Source organism: Ixodes scapularis, unplaced genomic scaffold, assembly GCF_016920785.2.
Source record: "Ixodes scapularis isolate PalLabHiFi unplaced genomic scaffold, ASM1692078v2 PGA_scaffold6__148_contigs__length_123643588, whole genome shotgun sequence".
Taxonomy (NCBI): Eukaryota; Metazoa; Arthropoda; class Arachnida; order Ixodida; family Ixodidae; genus Ixodes; species Ixodes scapularis.
This window is the reverse complement of record NW_024609881.1, coordinates 32,853,600-32,873,148: the sequence shown is the minus strand read 5'-3', so window position 1 is coordinate 32,873,148 and position 19,549 is coordinate 32,853,600. Positions and strand designations below refer to the sequence as shown.

Genomic DNA, 19,549 nt, shown 5'->3' with positions numbered 1-19,549 from the left:
GCAGCTTCACGGCGACGTTCTGCGACGGTTCATGACAAGAATGTTAACCCGCGTGTCCCATCCTACATGCCGTTTGCGGCGACGATTTGGGGTAACTTCTTATGAGAAAAAAAAGCTAATCATAATATTTTCTAAAACATTCTGCCGATGAAACAGCGTGTCAATAAAACATTCTGTCAATGAAACGTCAGTCGATGAACTGATGCCACCGCCAATGATAGGCGTCTGTGAGGAGAATTTTGTGGAAAATATTTTTACAGCTGCCGGGAGAACAGACAATATGGCCTTAAATTACCTCGGTTCTGTTTGATTCGCAATTGTTTTAGCTGTATAAAAGCTCAGCAGTACCTCTTTACATCTCGCAGATCGCTTGCACGTTTGTACTTCCCTACGGAACATGATGTGTATAATAAACTTCTAGGGGATTTGAAGAAAATATTTTGTGTCAATTTTGCTGCCTGTTTACAAACTCATACGCGAGTACTCTTTTTTTTACGCGTTTCCTTCGTGTATTAAATACGTTAATTCAGTTCGGGACGTTTTAAATGAGTTACAGATATCCAACCTTCCAGACGATACCCATTCAGGGTTAACGATTGATTCGCATGGGTGCCAGACGCTAGCTCGAGAGCGATTCATTCCAGCAAGCATTTCTCAGCGGAGGGATGCCGCGGCTAGGCTTCTGCTAGAGTAAGTGAGCCAGCACTGCCTTTCGTGGCTTGATCGCGTCTGTTCTTTTGCTTGTGCATGATATATTCAGTTACATAGTTCAGAAAGAGCTAATGGTGGCCAGTCATCCTTGACTTCACGACGACTTTTTTGAGGTTGCGGAAAAACTTTTAGTTCATTGTGAGCCAAGCTCTTCAGAACATCGCGATGCTACAGAAACAAGTGAACTTATGTAGAGCCTTGGCCCATTCACAACGCGCTGCTTGGGAGTGTGCTTTACTCACAGCAATGTGGGTTTGAAAGCGTTGATCTTCGCCTTTGGATCTTTTCGTAGATGCCATCAGTGCGAAGCTAAAAATTGAAGAATCGGCAGCTTGAGCAATGGCGGTGAAGTGGCTGCCAGGGTCTTGCGACAAGAGATGTGTTCGGAAGCCGTAATGGCTCCCCAGCCCCAGGACTCGCCCCAGGACCCTCTCAACCCTGTTGGAAAATCTCGATGATGGAAAGATGTTGGAAAAGGCTCATACAAGCGTAACCGTAATATGGGACATCCTATACAAGCGAAAAGGCGGCTCCAGTATCGTGGATTAAGGCGGAACGATACAGGTGGGCGGAACCATACAGGTGTGTCGTATTATGGGACATCCTATACCAGCGTAGAGGATTATTGCGGAACCATGTAGGCGGACGGAACCATACATGCGTAACGTAATATGGGACATCCTATACCAGCGAAAAGGCGATACCAGCGTGGTGGAGCCATATGGTTCCAGCATGCTCGTATCGCCCGTTCACCGTTGTACCTGGCGATTTAGTTTTAAGATTTTACATATATATTTAGAAAGGTCGGGAAAGCTAAATTAATGCGGTTTGTGCAGGCGAGTTGTAAGGCCAGGCGTACGTAGTATAGGGACCTAATCGTAACGATCAGTCGGATAAGTAAATACAATTTGTTAATCAACTTTTTAATTAGTAAAAATGAGCATATGGTTTAAATTAGGAACTTGCTGAGTAATTAAAAACCACAAAGTCAACTAATATTTAAAGGATATAATGCAGGGGAAGCATTTTACGCGTAAAAACACTTTATTTGGACCAATTTCTAGGTTTCAGTTTATTATCGGGGCGCATCTCTGCGCCCACGGTCCTGTTCACCAGGGGCTTAGACGCGCAACACAAGTGCACCTTGCTTCCCTCCATCCTACGAGGAAGGCGAGGGGGCGGCTTTGCACTGCGGCCACCGGGCAGCAGGATCGCAGGCGCAAAGATGCGCTCTGGTAAGAAACCGAAGTCTGGAGACGCGTCCAAATTGACTACTTTTTTTATAAGGCCATAAAATGCTGCTCCTGTCTTATATCTTCACAAAGAAAGCTGATTTTTTGTGTTTTTATGATACTTAGCAAGTTTCTAATTGAATCCATGGATCTATTTTCACAAACTAAAATTTTAAGAAACATATTATACTTAAAAGGAAGCTGAAGCGGTTTTTCATATGAGGAAACACATTAAAACATTCCTTTTGACCTCCAGGATATCAAATATCAAAATTATTTCTCAATTTGGTTAATCGAGGCTGCATAGAATCATTTTTAAAGTACTCCTGGAGGCACTTCCCTGGAGAGCGACGTCACAAAAGCAGCTTTCGAAATCTTTGCTCATGCATCTTCAGCGCCTATCAAAGCTATGCACGCACATGGTATTTTTTAAAATGGCAGAAAAATATGTCACGACTGGTGCCAGTGCGGGAGAGGATACCTAGAAAAGTTACGATTGGACACGCGGCCCTTAAGCGACACACGCTTGGCAGCCGAAAGGTCTTCTTACGATGACACTATTGGTAGGATGTGGTTTTTTTGTGTGTTTTCTCACGTTTAGTTATATCTTTGTGGAAAATTAACGGGATATTCAGATTCGCGAGATAAAACTACGCTAGAATGAACCTCCATCTAGTTTTCTGAAAGAAGTCTGGCACTTCTCTGTAATAAGCCGTCTGATCCTTGCGAATGAGCTTTTTATACTATGCCGCCCTGGCCATATAACTCACGTGCACAGACCGCAAAAGCGTCGCTTTTACGGCTTTTTAAAAAGAAATCTGTAAAACATACAAAAAAACACCCGGTAGAAAATCTCCCAATACGATACGATTGTGTGGTTCCTTCCCCGCTTGTATCGTTCAAGAAGGACTTCCGGACATCCAGCCTTTTATCCGAATGCTGGATGTCAGCGAGTCTCTACACCAGTGAGTCGTTTCAAACAAGCATGATGTTTGCACACCAGTAAGCTTTTATCCGAGGCACTCCAGGTGCACTAAAAGCAGAGGCGAAATGTTGTGACCTGGAAAATTTGGTTGCACGTATTTATTTTTAGAAGAATCGCATGCTGCAAAGTTTAACTTTGCTCAAAAGGAGATAATTATAAATTCAATAATGAACAATGGTGTCCCTTGAGCTGTCAGACCGAACTTCCGCTCTTGCCACTCAGGAGTTCCTAACTTGTGCGTAGAGGATCAGCACAACCCAGATTTGTGCTGCGAGCGCACCTGCAATATAAAAGTTGAATAAACATGAGATGAAAAATGAGACGTTTACAATTCTCTGTAATGTGAAATTAGAGCACAGATCTTGAAAAGAAGGATGGTAGAGTATGCCCCTCCTCCCCCTCCCCTCCTCCTCTTCTGCTCCCTCCCATTTAGCGGAAAATTTCCCTCTAATTTAGCGGGAAAATTACCCGACTAAATTGAGCGGATTAAGTTTCCCACTAAATTTAACGCGGAAATTGATGTCACGTGAGCTCTACACCATTGCAGTTTTCCTGCTAAAAGTAGCGGGGAAAATGACGTCGCATGACCGGGTCACGTCATCCATAAAAAAATCAGTTTCTCAGCTAGACTTAGCGGAATTATTAACGTCTCATGACCTCAACATTAATTCAATTTCCTGCCAAGTTTAGTGAGGCAGTTACGCCGACAGCGACGCCGCGAAATGCGGAAACAGGTGCCTAAGAGCTGCGCTCAAAAAACTAAATGCCTCAGGTGAAATAAAGTGAAAATTAGAGATAAGACAAGGAAAAGAGAATCTAAGATACCGTTCTCAGATCCTTCCTTTTGTCCGTTCTCAAATGTTTTGATTTCAAAAAATGTTTATCTCTTTATTCATACCCAGGAAACCCCTCCCAGTTTCAGCATGAATGCAACAAATCAACGCAGACTAGACCTTAATGGTGAACTATAATGCATATGAAAATAAATGTTTGCCACATAGTCATGTATGAGACGGTCGCTCAGATCTCTAAATACATTTGTAGTGGGGAACATTCTTCAATAAAACTTCTAGCCTTCAAATTCAACAGTTTGAACTTCCATAAGGAGCACTGTATGGCAGATTTGTTTTGTGACACATCAGAAACGGTACAGCACGCTTATCCTTGCATACCTAACAAGAATTTGCATTTTTTTAAACATGGCATGTGCTATTTATTCTAATGCCCATACAGCCCCCTTAAAAATTCCTTTGTAGAGCTTTTTATTGGTTCTTACTTAACTCGCACGACAGATTCGGCACCTTGAATTCTCACTCGGCATCAACAGTTTTATATATTGATGTAATAGCGAAAGACAAGATGTATGAGCTAGAGTACGGCTGAACAAGCACAGATGTTGGAAAAAGTACTGTCGAAAACTCGAATGTCAAAATAAAAATTAGGTAGACTGTGGCTACAATTATGGATATGGTCATGAATACAGTTAGCAGATTCAACATAAAGAATATGTGTTAGACGCACGCTCAAAGAAACCTGTTACATCCATATTCATGCAAATTGCTTCGCAGAACCCAGAGCTGCAGTCTCAGGTGGGAGTCCGCTCAATGAGTCTACTGAAAATGAGTGTAGACGGAAAAAGCAGTTTGATCTGCGACAATGAGCATTACATAAGTGACATGTCATTATTACTGTTACAGTGCCCAATGTTTCAAACTGTCAGTCGCGTCATTCTGCGAGTTCCCTCCGTACATTACAGGCTTTGGCTCTCTCGAATGCTTTGCGAGAAAAATGAAGAACTGGAAATATCTACAGTAGTTCTAGAAAAACTAGTTACATAATCTTATCTTAGCATCGTAAAGAATATAAAAAGTTTATAGAGACAAGGTTAGTGCAGGAGTTGAATAAACTAAATACTTTGTTTTGCGAAACCATCATGCCGTAGCAAACGTATAAAGTTCCCTTAGGTAGAGCTAGTCATTACGGATGATTGTGCTCATTTCATACCATAAAAATTTAATTTGTGACCTACAATATTTACAGACTTAACCAACTCTGAATAAGTCGAACACTTAGGATTAAAGATTGGTCTCACCATCACTGTCTGCAAACATCCACATAATAATTTCCATAAACCTATTTCATGAAAATATTTGGTTCGAGCTGCTCAAAACACAAATAGCACTTTTTAACACTAATAGAAAGCCTGTAGTGGGCCACAACTTAAGCAGTTTTCACTTCATTATGAAGAGCAATTACACATGTGAACCATGAATATAGGCCTGCACTGCATTGTTTCCTTAAGTTGAACGTGCTATGCTCTGCTCTCTATATAAACCTTTGCAGAGCTGACAATGTGCAAGTTCCTGTTTTTTTATATTTCACACCTCCCGACTGCTGGGTGTGGTAGGTACATAAGATTGATGACACCAACGTCACACAATGATTATTTTAAGAATTCGTTTGGGTATAGCACGCGCAAAGCGACCTGCGGGAAGTTATTTCTGTCACACCGCCGAACCTACATCCGCGGGCTTTATGTTCACATGTTAATCATGGCTGCAGACTGCTTTTTTTAATTGGAACTCCATCCAACCCAAGATTTGAATATGTTTTCAGCATTTTAGGCTTAGTAGTGCTTTTGCTGTTCTATTAGTAGGTAAGAAGAATGCTTATTTCAAGTGGCATACCTAACACCTGGTGGCACGAGGACTCTCCTGTCGTGACGCTGATCGAAAGTCACAAGCAGGGAGATACTGCGATGCTCTTGTTGCTGGGATTGCATCCCCCATGGTCCTGGCTGGACCACAGAAGAAGATTGAGTCCAAGCTTGTGGCCACTAGGATCTCCAGATCTTGACGCGCCCAAGTAGCTGAAAATAAAAACAAATCACAATCAAGTACTTGGCAGAGCTACAATAGAATGGCTAGCATATTCTTTCGTGATCGGCACATAGATCCTTTTTAGTCATAGTCAACCCCCAGGACAAGGCCACGTAGGCCTTAAAATGATGGGTACCGAATTAAGCCGAATGATCAAATGCATTCATTTAACCCTCTTTCACCTCAACCTGAGAGATTTCTGCCAAATATTCCCATTCAACTGTAAAGACTATAAAAAAAGCTACTACTGCAATGCAGAGCAGTATAGTGGGAGAGTTTAGCCAGTGGGTGTGGCGACGAATGCGCCGGAGTGGAGGAAAGGGAGGAGAACGCGGAAGAAGGGAGAGAGAAGGCAGCAAAGATCATAGAGGAGACGACCGCCATTTTGACGCAAAGCTGTTGGCACGAAGCACTGTTGAGGTTGCGCGTCGTCTGCTACAGGCTTATTTCTTTTTTCTTTTTTTTTTGCCTGAATAAAAGTTTGCGTTCAAACATAGAGGAACTTCTTTCCTTAGGTTTTGAAGCCACCAAGGAATAACACAATATCATTTTATTGCCAGAGCCTGCCAAATAAAAGAAAAGAACCGAAACTTGGATATCGATCCCTATTGGAAAACCCCAATATGAACAGCGTAATATGGATATTGGTAAACAATATCTTTTTATTGTATTACAATACGATATGGATAGTGTATTGGAAAACATTACATTTATTGTATTGTATTACAATAAGGGTTTGTTATGGGATTCCAATATCCATAAAACGCTGAAAACATTGCAATCCAATACCGTATAAACCCTTGTAGGATCTACGGTCACAAGGAAGAAGAGGACGCAGGGATGCGCGAGAGGCGCGCAAGAAATATATAGCACGAGATTGAGCTAGTGTTCGGCCTTACCTACGGACGAACAACCTTCACGTTGATTTACTTCTTTTTGTAAATATGTAAATATAATATATTGTGGCGCTCGCGACTCCTCGCTTTCATAAGAACCCACAATTTGGTGACCCGGCATCTCGAACTCAAAAACACCGTCCTCATCCGTCAAGGAAAGTACCTCTTTGGCGTTCAAATCCTTGGAACCGCCCCATCACCCGACGCACATTCACGCAGTCAATCATGAGTCACTCAGAAGACAGCTCAGCAGCTGCCGCAGTTGCTTTAATAAATTTCAAACTGCCGGAATTCTGGTCGTCGGACTCGGAACTTTGGTTCTTGACCATCGAATCCTCGTTCCGGAAGAATAAGATAACTTCCCAACAATCCAAATTTGACCACGTCGTCTCGACACTGCCCCAAACAGTGGCGGCGGTTGTCCGGGATATCCTGCGTGCACCCCCTCAAGATATGCCGTACGACATGCTCAAGGCCGAGCTTATACGGCGTACGACGGAGTCCGAACAACGGCGACTTCAACAGCTTCTGACATCAGAGGAGCTTGGAAACAGGAAACCATCGGAGCTACTTCGTCGTATGGAGCAACTACTGGGTGACAAAGCAAATACCTTGGACGCAAGCATACTCCGAGAACTATTTCTCCAGAGACTGCCCACTCAAGTCCGAATGATTCTTTCCACCTCACCAACAGACTCCGTCGAAACTCTAGCTCGAATGGCGGACCAAATCATGGACGTTAACACGCCCAGCGTTTGCCAACTAACTCATCCAAACCCCTCACACCGAACATCTCTGTTGGATGAGACTCTTCCCCAGCTGCTGGAGTCTAACAAAGTGCTGACATCGACTGTCGCACACCTCTCAGAAGACCTCAAGCAGCTGCGGCTGGACACTCGTCGTCCAACAACGCGTCAGCCCTCCGACAGCCCACCACGACGTCGTCGATCTAAGTCTGCAAACAGCAGCGGTATATGCTGGTACCACCGCACCTTTGGCAACCGTGCTAGAAGATGTGAGTCACCCTGCACGTTCCAGGAAAACAGGCAGGCCCGGAGCTGACGGCGGCCGGCGTTGCGGGCCACAGAACAAGCCGTCTATTCTTCGTGACTGACCCCACCACTAAGCATCAGTACCTCGTTGATATTGGTACGGAAGTCAGCGTGATTCCACCAACAAAACAGGACCGACGGTGCCCCACAGAAACACCCCCCTTGCGAGCAGCCAACGGCTCCGCCATCAAGACCTATGGACAACGGTCGCTCACTCTCGACCTAGGTCTGAGGAGGACGTTTCGTTGGGTGTTTTATATGGCTGATGTTCAGCAATTCATCCTGGGAGCAGACTTTTTACGCAATTTTGGCCTCCTTGTCGATCTGAGGAGAAACGTACTCCTGGACGCGGGAACGCATCTCTACGTTCACGGAATCGCGTCCAAGACCGAGTCCCTCAACCTCACCATATCAGCACCCATACTTGAGGCTCCATGGAACTCCCTTCTAGACAAATTTCCTCAGCTGCTGCGGTCATCCGACGCGAAAGAGCCAGCTAGACACACCATCACGCACCATATTGAAACAACTGGTCCCCCAGTATTTGCGAAACCTCGACGCCTCGCTCCTGATCGCCTCAAAATCGCCCGACAGGAGTTCGATCACATGATCGAACTAGGCATTGTACGTCCCTCAACAAGTGCTTGGTCATCGGCACTACACATGGTGCCAAAGAAATCTGGAGATTGGCGACCCTGCGGGGACTACTGGGCTCTCAACAACGTGACAGTCCCAGACCGCTATCCCATTCCACATCTTCAAGATTTCGGAGGTGCGTTGCACGGATCTAAAATTTTCACGAAACTCGATCTCGTAAAAGCGTACTATCAAATACCGGTCGAACCTTGCGACATACCAAAAACAGCAACTGTAACACCTTTCGGCATGTACGAATACACCAGAATGCCTTTCGGCCTAAGAAACGCAGCGCAAACGTTTCAAAGGTTCATGGACCAGATACTTCGCGGACTACCCTTTTGTTTTGCGTATTTAGACGATATCCTGATTTTCAGCACGGACCGTAAACAACACTTTCATCATCTCCACCAACTCTTCGCTCGCCTCAGCGAGTACGGAGTTGTCTTCAACCCGGCTAAATGTGAGTTTGGCGTCTCAGAACTCTCGTTTTTGGGGCACCAGGTCAATCACCTCGGTATATGCCCATTGCCGCACCGAATCGAAGCGATCAAGAAATTTCCGCAGCCTCCCACTACTACCAAGCTCAGAGAATTCCTGGGGCTTGTGAATTTCTATCGTCGCTTTATTCCAGCTTGCGCAGCCATACTCCAGCCGATCAACAAGCTTCTTGCAGGTTCAAAGCGCAAGAACGAGCAACTTACGTGGACAGGATCAGCTACTGAGGCATTCACAACCATCAAACAGGCTCTTTCAAAAGCAACCCTTTTGACTCACCCCCAATGCGACGCCCCAACATCCATTATGGTTGACGCATCCGACACCGCAGCAGGCGCAGTTCTACAACAGCTCAAAGACGGTCAGTGGCATCCCGTCTCATTCTTCTCAAAACACTTTTCACCAGCCGAAACAAGATACAGTACTTTCGGAAGAGAACTGCTTGGGGTGTACCTTGCCGTGAAATACTTCCGCCATTTTTTAGAAGGTAGACAGTTTTGCATATGGACCGACCACAAGACTCTTACATACGCATTTCAATCCAACAACTCTAACCATACGCCGGAGGAGATCCGTCATATGTCCTTTGTTTCCGAATTTACTACCGACATAAGGTTCGTTTCAGGCAAGGACAACCCCGTTGCCGATGCATTATCACGATTAAACATAAATGAGATCTCTTCATCCCGACCAATAATCGATTTTGCGATTATCGCTCAAGCTCAACAAACGGACAAGGAATTAAGTGAGCTCCGCTCATCACAAACGTCTCTTATACTACAAGACGTCAACGTTCCCGGCAGCACTACAACCATAGTTTGCGACACATCTACAGGCACACCTCGACCGTACATTCCATCTCATTTCCGGCGCACAGTGTTTGATGCACTGCACACACTATCCCACCCTGGCATAAGGGCTACCCAGCGTTTGGTCACCGCGCGGTTTGTGTGGCCACGAATCAACGCAGACGTGAGGCGGTGGTCACAATCCTGCCTTCGGTGTCAAAAGGTAAAAGTTCATCTACACACCACCTCGCCTCACGATGTTTTTCCCCAACCTGACGCTCGCTTCAGCCATGTCCATATGGACATTCTGGGACCTTTACCATCATCGCAAGGCTTTCGATATATGCTCACATGCGTAGACCGTTTTACAAGACGGCCTGAAGCAATTCCGATCACACACATAACAGCTGAAAATGTCGCCCACGCATTCATTACCACATGGGTTAGTCGTTTTGGTATACCATCTGCCATCACAACTGACCGTGGCCGACAATTTGAATCATCTCTTTTCCGTCATCTTTCACAGCTGTTGGGGGTCCACCACATTCATACAACAGCGTACCATTCGCAAGCCAACGGTATGGTTGAGAGACTACACCGCCAACTTAAAGCAGCTCTCATGGCACAAGCCACGCATTTATCACGTTGGACTGAAGTTTTGCCCTTAGCACTCCTCGGCATTCGCTCTGCATCCAAAAATGATCTGAACAGCACTACCGCTTACGTCTGCCTTACGTCTGCCCGGTGAACTGATTGCACCTGCAACAGAGGTTGCAATTCCCGACATACAGGATTTTGCAAGCCGCCTACGACAGCACATGGCACAGCTACGACCCTGCCCCCCAAGAGCCAAACAACCATCTTCAATATTCGTGAGTCCAGCATTGTCAAAATCTTCCCACGTCTTCATTCGGAACGATGCAGTAAAGCGATCACTTCAACCTCCATACAACGGACCATACGAAGTTCTACGCAGAGACGCCAAGCACATGACTCTGCTTATCAATGGTCGCACAGACACAGTGTCTATCGACCGACTGAAGCCTGCATTCCAGGAATTTCCGGAACCTTCCTCAAGCGTGGATCTCCTCACTGTGCCCCCAAGGAGCAGCAGAGTTCGAAAGAAAGTTCGTTTTCTAGAAACAGCATAAAACTCAACGCTTGTCAAGCCGCTTCCTCTCTAGGGGGGAGTATCTGTAGGATCTACGGTCACAAGGAAGAAGAGGACGCAGGGATGCGCAAGAGGCGCGCAAGAAATATATAGCACGAGATTGAGCTAGTGTTGGGCCTTACCTACGGACGAACAACCTTCACGTTGATTTACTTCTTTTTGTAAATATGTAAATATAATATATTGCGGCGCTCGCGACTCCTCGCTTTCAAAAGAACCCACACCCTTATTGGATCTCCATGTCTCTATGGCGATCCAATAAGGGTTCATAATTCCAGTGTACTTAGCGTGTTATGGATATTGGATACCAATATATTATATCGGCTACCAATAAAACTATACGAGTTGCAATATCACGTTCAGCACGACATTTTTCTTGTGTAATTTTTCTGAGTGATAAAATAAAAAAATGTTGCTGTTGTCAAATTATGAATAAAGAAGCAAAACACTGGGCTTATCCATACCAAATATATATAACATATTCCTGAATTGGAGGATCTGGCATTTACTGCAAAAGAAAGTAATTGTTTAGGACCCTCATTCAAAAACTTGATGTTTGAAAACAGAATGTGAAATCCTCACCTTTCAATGAAAACAGCACCTGCTAGCTGTAGCCATACGGAAACTGCAAAATAAAAATTTGTGATTAGTTCGCAACAAAGAGCAATCCTTCACTAAGCCGGATAGATTTAAAAAACAATGTGTGTTTAACTACCGAAAAATAAGCTTCAATTCCACTGCCACGGGTCATTCTGAGCTCGGTCAATTAAATATACCTATCCGCTCGTCTGGCTTCACATTTCCTGCTTCGCACCTAACTAGAGTATCTGGAATGCTCACCTTTGAGGAAAAACGAACCAGTGCTTGCTTGCTTGTGGGCCGTAGAAACTGGAAGAGAGATTAGCAATTAGTTGCGTTCAAGTAGCAATTACGCTGAGTAGCCCCGTAAAGTACACTAAGTCGGAAAGATTACAAAAATTACATGCGCGGGACATAGATAACCTCTTGCGACGTAACTGGGCACGCGTCAATGTCGCTCGCGTGTATTACAGAAAAATAAGCCTCAATGCAGGAGCCTCCAGTCGTTCTGAGCTCCGTCAATTAAAAATGCTGTACCGGTCGTCTGGCTTCAGTATTCCTGCTTCGCGAACCTGAAATTCTCACCTCTGAGGAAAAGCAAACTGGGACCTGCTGGCTCTTAGGTCGTGGAAACTGCCAGAAAGATTTGCGATTAGTTGCGTCCAAGTACCAATTTCTTCGACCAGCCACCTACAGCACACTAAGCCGGATAAATTCAAAATTACATGCGCATGACATAATATGCCTCTTGTGACAAAACTGGGCACATTTTTTGCCGCCTACAGCAACACTGAAGCCAGACAGACAACCGGTACGGCATATTTAATTGACGGAGCTCAGAACGACTGGGGACGCTGTCACTGAAGCTTGTTTTGCTGCAGTACACGCGTGTATTGCAGCAAAACCAGCCTCAGTGAAAGCGTCCCCAGTTGTTAAGAGTTCTGTCAATTAAATATGCCGCACCACTTGTCTGGCTTCAGTATTGCTGCTTCAGAGCAATCTAGAAAACCTAGAATCCTCACCTGTGGACAAGAACGAACTGGCGCCTGCTGGCTTGTGGGCCGTGGAAACTGCAAGAGATTTGCGATTAGTTACCTCCAAAAAACAATGGTTTTGAGTAGCCAACTACAGCACACTCAAAATTACAAGCACGGGGCATAGATGCCTCATGCGACGAACTCCCTTCATCCTTGTTTTCTGTTAACTCTGCTCACCTTCACCACTCGCCTCCAATTTCTGCGCTACTTCTTTAATCTCGATTCTCTCGTTTCCAAAGGCCATGCCATGGCTTGTGCCATTCACGGGTCTCTCAGCTCTGCAACCGGCGCCATTGTGGCAAAGACGCCACAGCACCTGGCGCTTGATGTGCTCTTTTAATATTTTGAGCATGGCTCAGAACAGGTGGATGGGTATCTGGTATGCCCTTTGCTTATTTGCAAATTGTTTCGAAATAGAAGGTAGGCGCTTCTGCGATCTGAGCGCATGCTCGGTATTTTACAATAGTTGAAATTGAACTCTGCAGGAATCTTCAATCATAACAAACTGAATGCGCATGCAAAAAAACATAGCAAATAAAACACCCACCGCCTATCTATTTTCGGTTCTTGTCCGCAAGAAGCTGTCGTATATGTGGCCTTCCTTGCTTAAGCTGCTCCTCCCTTGTGTCCCAATTCGGTCTCGTCCTGATGAATCGTCGGTGGAGACCTGAGGTGCGGTCAACATCAGATTAGACCTTTTGAGACAGAACCGCGTACTTGCTGGGAGGAAGTACACCCAAACAAATTTTAGGCATGTTATTTATTGTGAGTTTTAAAATGAGAGGCCTGATGTAAAATGAGACGTCAATACTGACGCACCCCTTTTGTGAACCTAAAATTTTGAAGGCCTTGTCCCCCTCGCTAGGGGCGACGAGGCACATGAATCCCGGCATGTGGATGGATTTTTTACCTAAACATCCCGACTGAATGCCCATCCCCGAATATTCGACCACCACAGTTTTAGAAAAAAATAACTTTTTAAAAAACACGGAGCCATCGACCACCCCTACAAAAGCCTGAACCAAGCATACTTGTACCGTGGCTTGTTTGCTCCGTGCCGCCCCCGAGTTAATCCGGGCTGACAATGTTTTTTTTTTTTTTTTTAAATGGAATTTACGTTTTTAGTTTCGGTTTCACTTGTAGAGGCAGGTGGATACTTTTGTAAAGCTTCCTCCCTATGCGCTTCCGAGTAAAACTTTTTGCAATGGCCAACCCCCTTGCATTGATTTTGAGCTCCTTGACAAATGCTGAAACTCATATAGGCAGGCAATAGCTCGCCTTGAAAATACTTGCTCTTGGTGGCCAAGAACAAACTCGTATTTCTGATTGGCAGCCATTTGCTGCGAAGAATACCTGCACTTTATATAAAGAACCCAGTCTTAGTCTAATACAGATGCTTTGGCCGGAGAGCCACAAAAGCCTGACACAAGACCACTATAAAGACAGGAAATAGAGTGTCTGTGAGGAATAAAACACACAACTCATATAGGCATCAATCATTTACCTTGAAAACAATTGCGATGAGCGGCAAAGAGCAAACTTCTGGCCTTGATTGGCTGGTGCTTGCCATTAAGACCTGCATGTAGAGGAAAGAACCCGGTCTTAAATAAACTTGGGTGTTTTTGCAGAAGAGACAACAAAATACTAATGCAAGACCTCTACACATAAGAAATGGCATCCAAGAGGAATGAAACACAAAACGCAGTGTGTTAGTGTTGACTCTGTTTTTCCCCCGAGTCACCCGTGTTCTCGGGCGTGCCCCAGGGCTCGGTCCTTGGGCCACTTTTGTTTTTAATTTTTATTAACAATATAAAGGTACACCACCCCAATGTACAAAGCCAATTTTTTGCTGACGATTGTGTTTTATTTACTAAATTAAGAATTAAATTATTGTCTATCTTTGGTTCATGCATTGTGCATAAAATGGAATATGGTTCTGAACTGTAAAAAGTGTGTTAAAATGGCTGTGTCGCAGAAGAACAACCCTTTGTTTTTTATATATTCTATCAACGGAGTACCACTCTAGACTGTTAAACAATATCAATACCTCGGAGTTTTAATTACCTCTGATTTGTCATGGAGTGCACATATTGAGTTCATAGCTCGTAAACCAATGCGGAAGCTCTGGTTTTTAAAATGAAATATTAACCTGTTTTCACCCGAAACTAAACTGACTGCTTACTAAACCATCATAAGACCAATGCTAGAATATGCATGTATTGTATGGGACCCTCGTACAAAGCTGTCAATTGATATGGTAGAGACTGTGCAAAAAAAAACATTGCGGTTTGTGTACAACCGCTATGGTTTTAGGTCATCCGTTTCAGATTTGTACCCAAGATCGGGATTGAATGATTTAGCAACCTGGAGAAAAACAGAACGATTGAAGTTTCTTTATAATATGATACAGGGTAATTTGCGACTGCGTCTCTGCGATTACACTTCATTTAACGAAACAAGGGCCACGAGAGGCAAACACCAATTAAAACTTGTCGAACCATTGTATCGAACAACTTTGTTCAAAGCATCCTTTTCCTAGAATCACGTGTGAGTGAAATAAGCTTCCTGAAAGTGTTGAAAATTTGAGATTAGATAATTTTAGTGAAGCACTACTCTCGTACTTTGTTGAGTAGTGGCTCTGTCTGTTTGTTTGTACTATACATACTTCCGCTTCTTTTTTGAATTTTTTTGTACACCTCCTGCCTGAGCGTTCTACAGAATGCTGGCAGTATCACCAAATAAATAAATAATAAATAAGTAAAATATAGGCGAGAAATAGCTCACCTTGAAAATACTTGCTCTTGGTGGCCGAGAACAAACGCTTGTTTCTGATTGGCAGCCATTTGCTGCGAAGAGTACCTGCACATATCCTAAAGAACGCAGACTTAGTCTAACACATGCTTTGGCCGGACAGAGACGCAAAAATCCGAGACAAGACCACTATAAAGAAAGGAAATAGAGTGTCTGTGAGGAATGAAACATACAACTCAAAAAGGCATCAATCACTCACCTTGAAAACACTTGCCATGAGTGGAAAAGAGCAAACTTCTGGCCTTGATTGTCTGGTGCTTGCCTCCAAGACCTGCATGTATAAGCAAGGACCCAGTCTTAGTCAAACTTGGGTGTTTTTGCAGGAGAGACAACAAAATACTAATGCGAGACCGCTATACATAGAAATGGCATCCAAGAGGAATGGAACACAAAACTCGCATAGGCGGGCAATTGCTCACCTTGAATATACAAGCCCTTGGTGGCTGAGAGCAAACTCCAGTTCCTGATTAACAGCCGCTTGATGCCAAGAATTGCTGCACATTTCCGAAAGAACCCAGTCAGTCTAATACAGATGCTTTCGCTGGACAGACACACAAAATCCTGACAGAAGACCACTATAAAGACAGGAAATAGAGGTTCTGTGAGGAATGAAACACACAACTCAGATAATCATCAATCACTCACCTTGAAAACACTTGCCATGAGTGGCAAAGAGCAAACATCTGGCCTTGATTGCCTGGTGCTTGCCTCCAAGACCTGCATGTATAAGCAAGGACCCAATCTTAGTCAAACCTGGACCCAGTCGTAGTCAAACCTGGGTGTTTTTGCATGAGAGACAACAAAATACTAATCCAAGACTACTATACATAGGAAATGCCATCCAAAAGGAATGGAACACAAAACTCACATAGACGGGCAATAGGTTGATCACCTTGAAAATACCTGCTCCTGGTGGCTGAGAACAAACTCATGTTCCTGATTGACAGCCATTTGCTGCAAAGAATACCTGCACATATCCTAAAGAACTCAGACTTAGTCTAACACAGATGCTTTGGCCGGACAGAGACACAAAAGTCTGATACAGACCACAAAAAGAAGAAAATAGTGTTTGTGAGAGATGAAAACAGGCCCAGCTGGAGAGGCCCGTTCTCTGTTTCCCCTTAGTCGAATAGTGTAGCTCATTTTGCTGAAACAATGCTTATTTGCTAAAAAAGTATAATATATATTTTGCCTCATTTAGCAGAGGTAATTGCCAAGGGTACCTGCACACCAGAACAAGTCAGACTTAGTCACAGTTTTTTTTTTCTTTTGATGAGCGACAACAGAATCCTACACGGGTGATGAAATAAAATATAAGCCCAGCAAGACAGGCTAGCGTGCCTTGATGCATGCACAGTGCCTCGGCCGACAAATAAGGTTTTATTCTTGGTCACTCGTCGTATTTGGTAAGAATAGTAAAGCAAATGAAATAAGGCAATCTCTCTTGCAGCCCGCAGTTGCAAACGAAATTCATATACCTCGATAAACGACCTGGAAATGAAATTGGACGGTAGCCGAGTGGTTTAAGGTGTCCAATTTCAAACTTACAGAATGTATCCTTCTGGTTTAAGTCCTCCTGGTGTATATTTTTGTCCTTATTAATTATATTTAAATTTTTTTCGATTTTTGAGGCAGAAACACACAATGTATACGCGAATTCACCTTTAGAAGCATTTTAATGATACTCCGCGGCTTCCTAGTGCTTGTAATAGATTCTCAGTAAGAGCGGCTTTCCATTTTTTCTTTTTTTGCTCTCGCTGCTGCTTGCTTTTGCGCCCTTAAAATGCGGACAACTCGACACAAAGGTAATACAAAATCTGTTTCAAATGTGATGAAGATCAGCATTTCCAAGTTCTGGTTCATGCCCCGACCATGCGGCCATACCATACCTGAGTGCAGTGACTAATGGTCCCAGGTTCTGTGACCCGACCGTATACCCCCTTGCCGTGTGGCGCGACGCATACAGCACCTATACATTGTGATTGAGCCAGTGAGCGAAGTGCGACGTGCTAGAGCTGTGCAAGCCACAGCTTTACAGCCTGTAAAGGGCGGGAAGATACCCCTCCCTTTGCAGAGCTTGAAATAACAACTGCAGTCACCAAGAAGCTATTGCAAGCACCAGGGAGCCACAGAGTGCAAATAAAGGCGCTTCTGAATGTGAATTAGTGTGTAGATTATGTGTCTATACGTTAAAATTTAAAGAAAAGTGTAAATATAAATGTACTAAAAAGGCAAAAAAATCACGTCTCCAGGTGGGCTTGCAATTAGAGGTCCACTACCTTTGATTACAGTTCCCTAAGGCCCGCTTCAAACGGGGCAACTTTTCCAGCAATTTCCAGGTTGCTGGTGGGTTCTTCTCTAGATTTCCCTAGATCAACACGAATTCCTGAGATCGGGTTCGGCTTGAAACGGACGAGTGACTCGAACAACTCTGAGACGTTTGAAGCGGCAGCAGCCAGTCAGGAACGTGATATTTTCACGTGACACCCCTTTGGTGGTGATGATGACAGCTAAAGACTTGGTTCTAATTTGAAATGGATTGTTCTTGGCAATAAACCTTTTCAGAAAGATGAGTTAGTATTCTCAACGCGATTCAAAGATATAAAAACACGTTTTTAACGCGCAGTTCTGCGTCTAAATAGGGCAAGAAAAATCGAATTGAATGATGATGATGGCAAGTCGTAGCAATTCGGTTGCTGCGTGTGAACGCGGGCGTTGCGACGTCAAGTTACTGGGTGAAATTTCCCCGTCTGAATGATGATGATGGCAAGTTGTAGCAATTCGGTTGCTGCGTGTGAACGCGGGCTGCGACTCTGGTGTTGCGATGTCAAGTTACTGGGTGAAATTGCTCTTGCTGCAGGCGTGTCGCTGGTGCTGCGACGTCAAGTTACTGGGTGAAATTTTGCTGTTTGAATGATGATGATGGCAAGTCGTAGCAATTCGGTTGCTGCGTGTGAACGCAGCAATTTTCCCGGCTGGAGCTTCAGACGGGGAAATTTCACCCAGTAACTTGACGTCGAAACACCAGCAACACGGGCAGCCCGGGTTCACACGCAGCAACCGAATTGCTACGACTTGCCATGATCATCATTCAGACGGGGAAATTTCACCCAGTAACTTGACGTCGCAACACCAGCAACACGGGCAGCCCGGGTTCACACGCAGCAACCGAATTGCTACGACTTGCCATCATCATTCAATCTGATTTTTCTTGCACTATTTATATGCACAGTTATATCCAAGAAAGCATGTTTTTATATCATTCAATTGTGCTGAGAATACCAACTCATCTTTTTGAAACAGTTTATTTCCAAAAACGATCCATTTCAAATTAGAACCAACTTTTCAGTTGTCATCATCACCATTACAGGGGTGTGACGTGAAAATTCCACATTCCTAATTGGCTGCTGCCGCTTCAAACGTCTCCAAGTTGTCCAAATTGCTCGTCCGTTTCGAGCCGGGCCAGATCTCAGGAATTCGTGTTGATCTAGGGAAAGTTGGGGAACAACCCGGCAGCAACCCCGAAATTGCTGGGAAAGTTGCCCCGTCTGAAGCGGGCCTAAGACACCCTATTGTCTGGTACTGAGACCATTTATGAACGTTCGGGTGTTTAAACGTTGTACTACCCTTTTTACAAAAAAAAACAGAAGAAGAACAACAACTAAAACACATTTCAGAGGGAAACGTTAAGGAAAGGGAATGTACCATTATGTTCAGTGAAGTTCGGTGACAAAACTCGGGAGTTGTGTTCAGTGAAGTTCGGTGACAAGACTCGGGACTTGTGTTCAGTGAAGTTCGTTGAAAAGACTCGGGACTCAAGCAGGAATGCCGTTATCCTTGGTGTGACCCCATAAGACTGTCTTGCTGCCTTTGCTGGGGTTTATCTAACTGAAGTACCTGCACGAAAAGCAGAAGAAACATATGTGCACAAAACTCATTATTCACAAGAAAATTTGTCAACATCCAAAATGACCCATGGGGAAAATTATGCGAGGAATTCTTCGGCCACGTTGGCCGAGTCGTCTCTCGTGGCCAATGTTTCATTGGAACTTTAATTGTAGTGAACTGTTTTAGGGTATATAACAAAGTGCAATTTGGTTTTGTACGAAACTACGATACACGAAACGGCACTTTAATACAGTATGTTGAGGTACCTCTGAAAAAATTCCAGGGTTTCATGGTGCCTCCTTCAAATACCTGATGTTGAACATGAAATATGCGCACCAAGGATGAGCAAACAATGACTTCCAATTATTCTCAAGCACCAGCGACAT

General features: G+C 44.2%; 1 long non-coding RNA gene across 1 annotated transcript; it reads right to left on the bottom strand.

The window, feature by feature from the left end:
- Nucleotides 1-15,507: 15,507 nt before the first annotated feature.
- Nucleotides 15,508-19,166, bottom strand: LOC120840064. The gene is made up of 4 exons (XR_005715457.3): nt 18,981-19,166; nt 15,921-15,992; nt 15,695-15,769; nt 15,508-15,546 (listed from the first exon to the last, which is right to left on the bottom strand). It is a non-coding gene; the product is annotated as an uncharacterized LOC120840064 (long non-coding RNA).
- Between the last annotated feature and the right edge of the window lie 383 nt (nt 19,167-19,549).